Source organism: Silene latifolia, chromosome 1 (genome assembly GCF_048544455.1).
Source record: "Silene latifolia isolate original U9 population chromosome 1, ASM4854445v1, whole genome shotgun sequence".
Taxonomy (NCBI): Eukaryota; Viridiplantae; Streptophyta; class Magnoliopsida; order Caryophyllales; family Caryophyllaceae; genus Silene; species Silene latifolia.
The window spans coordinates 82,470,279-82,474,080 of NC_133526.1; the positions used below are offsets into that span (position 1 = coordinate 82,470,279).

General features: G+C 44.2%; 1 non-coding gene across 1 annotated transcript; it reads left to right on the forward strand.

The window, feature by feature from the left end:
- The first annotated feature begins 354 nt into the window (after window positions 1-354).
- On the forward strand, window positions 355-461 carry LOC141621438 (small nucleolar RNA R71). Its single transcript, XR_012532332.1, has one exon. It is a non-coding gene; the product is annotated as a small nucleolar RNA R71 (small nucleolar RNA).
- Window positions 462-3,802: the final 3,341 nt, after the last annotated feature.

The window sequence follows — 3,802 nt, forward strand, 5'->3', positions numbered from 1 at the left end:
GCCACTTGAACCAAAAGGAGTTGGACCATTTCTCTCAACTTCTCGATCTCATCTGAGTTTTGAACAGGTATTTCAACTCTCTCCTTGGAAGCTTCAGAAATCTCGAGCTTCTCGAGACGGGCAGTAATGGAAGTTATAAGTGTCACAACGGCACTCATTTCATCACTTTGCTTTCGGGACTTTCCACGTGAACTTCCAAACTCAGCTCTATGGACTGCCATCTCCTCAATAGTGTTCCAACCTTTACTTTGACCGGTATTGTTTTGGAACCTGCCATTAGCAGCTGCATCCAGGATGACCTTGTAATCATCATATAGCGCAATATAAAATAGATTGCAAAGATACCATTGCTGGAAACCATGGTGAGGGACAGCTCGGACCAAACTTTTGAAACGTCCCCATGCTTCGCAAAAATCCTCATCCGCTCCTTGCTGGAAACTTGTGATTTTACTTCTCAAGGCGTCAGTCTTTGAAAGTGGGAAGTACTTCTTGTACAAGGCTAATGCTAGAGATGTCCAGTCCGTGACTCCAGCTGCTACCCTATCAAGGTAGCGGTACCAATCTCGCGTTGAATCCTTCAAGGAGTATAAGAACATCAACCCCTTTACTTCATCCTGAGTCACCCCAGCTGGTATAGGTGTAATACTCCGTATTTATAAGTTTTTGGGTACTCTGTCGAGTAAGGGTGAGTTGCGTTTTAGAAAAGTTTCTGACCTGTTGGGTACTCGATCGAGTAACTAAGATACTCGATCGAGTAAGGGGGTACTCGATCGAGTACCTTGGGTACTCGATCGAGTGTCCGGTTTTACGGGGAGTTTTCTCCGGTTTTGTTAATTATGCGATTAAGGTATATAAGCTTTATCGTCATTATTCTAAATCACTTTTGCAAAACCTAAATTACTGTTTAAGAGAGAAAGCAAGCAAGTTCTTCATCCTAATCGCATAATTAGCAATCTCCGGAGTTTGGAACGTCAGTTCTCGTCGTTGGTTATACCGTTGAGTTCCTTGCGTCGAGGGTAAGATCTATGTACCCTTTTTATTGTCTTTCCTTTATTTTGGTTAAACCCTAATTAAGGGATTTGGGGGTTTTTTTATAGTATGTGATTCGGTAGCATTTATATGTCGTATGATAGGAGGAGGTTTCATAGAGGAAGCTTTTTGATTCAGCAGTAGAGACCGTCTGATTGTGTGCTTACCAGGTAGGATTTCCTACTCAGTATTAGTCCCATAATGGGATGATTGTTGATGTGTTGTGGTTGATTAAATAATATAGTAATTGTATTGTGACGGTTTGTTGATTGTGATTGTTTGTCTCTGGTTCTCGAGGCGTGTCCTCAGCTGAGTGTGGTCACTTGCGGGAGTGGCTTCACGCCCTAGTTTCGCCTTCTGTGGAACCCGCCACAGAAGGGATGTGCACATTAATGGACAGGGTTATCGCTCACTATGTGGAGCGGGGATTTGGTGGGTACGGCTGCGGTCCCCCATCGGCGGTAATGGTCCAAAGGACATCGATGATTGAGATGATTGGATTTGGCGTGATTGTGTGTGTGTGATGTGATTAAAGTTCGTCTCTCTGTTTATCTTATTGTTAATATATATTGAATTGTGTGATTAGTACTGACCCCGGTGTTGTTTTGTAAACCTGCGGTGATCCATTCGGGGATGGTGAGCAGATATTGAGCAGGTAATGAGATGAGTACTGGGATAGCTGGGATTGCCACGACATGATGATAGGAGTCTTCCACTGTAGCTTATTAGTTATTTACATTTCAGTTAGAACAGTCAGTTTGAGGACATGTATTACACATTTGGTTTGGTTTTGAGAATTGTAACTCTTCGCTAAGTATTTATATTTAAACGTTGTTTCTTCATTGTTTATTTGATTATCATTGCCTCGGGTAACCGAGATGGTAATTTCTTCATACCTGAGTGGTCCTGGTAAGGCACTTGGAGTATGGAGGTGTTACAAATGGTATCGTGAGCGACGATCCCAAACCTCGTAACCAATGAACCTAATGAACATAGGGAGTCAATTAAAATGAACCCGGGGTAAAAGTTGTAGGAGCTAATGCAAAGGCTTGGGAGACGTCCTAAAGTCGCGAACTTGCCCTACAATTTTGAACCGGTCACATGGGGGGTGTATGTCAAGGTCGTATGTGTTGCTTGGTTAACTTGTGTAAGAATGTGATGAGGTGTGTTAATTGTTGGATGTTTGAAGTAGAAGATGAGAATGTGAAAGAAAGGTTAATGATATATGTAGACTTGTTGTTGGAGTGATAACATGTTGGATGTTTATAAGGTGGCATTTAATAACATGCTATAGTGATCTCGTAGATCGTACGAAAGGATACGTAGCATTATATGCTTAGTTATGATATAATATGTGGTTTTATAAAGTTTTTGGCATGTTAGCATATGATATAGCATGCGGGTAGCGTTTATGAGATAGCATGACTCGATCGAGTGGGACTGACTCGATCGGGTGGGTTGTTGACGATTTTGAGTCCAGAATCGTGTTTTTGGGTACTCGATCGAGTAACTAGGGGTACTCGATCGAGTAGGGGTCACTCGATGCTACTCGGTCGAGTATGTAAGAGATCAGAAGGTCTGTTTGGGGTCTGATGTTTGGGTACTCGATCGAGTATGTTTGGCACTCGATCGAGTAGCTCGTTACTCGATCGAGTGTGTGTGGGAACTCGATTGAGTAGGTTCTGGGCAGCGTGTTTTCGTGTTTTGAGGTTTATTACGTGTGTTTATGTCTACCCTTTCTTATATATAGTTTCAAGATGCCGCCCAAGAGACCGCTTTGTATGCGAGAGCTGAGCTTATGAACATAGATGACATCGTTAAGATGTTGGAGCATCAAGATGCTCTCACTGAGGCTTTAAAGACTGTGGGGAAAGATAAGGATAAGGATAAGGAGAAGGAGGTTGATCATTCTAAAATCAGCCTCTATATAGCGAGGTTTAACCCGAAAGAGTATAAGGGGGTTGGGGAGCCTAACCTTCTCGATAGTTGGCTTGGAGAGATGGAGAACATATTAGATTTGGTTCACTGTCCTGATGAGATGAGAGTGGAACAGGCTGCGTTCTATCTGAGGGAGGCAGCTGGCAAGTGGTGGGATACAGTGAAAGTGAGTGCTAAGGAGATATATACAAACCAAGGCTTACCTGCTATACCTTGGGAGGAGTTTCGTAGGGTCGTGAGAAAGGAGTTTGTACTGGAGCATGTGAGGAGTAAGTTGAGAGAAGAGTTTGACATTTTAAGATGACCGCTAAGATGTCGTGGCCGAGTACTACAGGCGTTCAATGATAAGTCTAGGTATCTTTGAGGATATGGGTTTGAGTGAGGAGAATTTGGCACCGAGGTTTGAGAGGGTTGACCCCTAAGATTATGGATAAGTTACCCGTGGGAGTCCTTACTGATGTTAAGGAAGCTTATGAGAGGGTTGGGAGAGCTGAGAGGTTGGTGGAGATGGCTCAGGAGAGGTCAGGTGGTGAGAAGAGGAAGTCTGAGAGCGAGGGTGGTGGCCAATCTAATCACAAGAAAGGCAACCACAATCGATCCTAAGGGTTTTCTTCGGGTCGTGGTTTAGTCTTTGGGGCTTCCTTTGGGCGTGGCCGTGGAAGTGTTGGTGGTAGTTGGGGAGTGACCTGCTATAGCTGTGGTGGTGTGGGCCACAAGAGGCATGAGTGCACAAGTGCACCGGGATCTTTCCAGAGACCTGCGCAGAGCTATGCGAGCAACGGATCGGCTGGATCATGGCCAAACCGGGAAGTCGAGTTACAGTGGAGGCAACCGC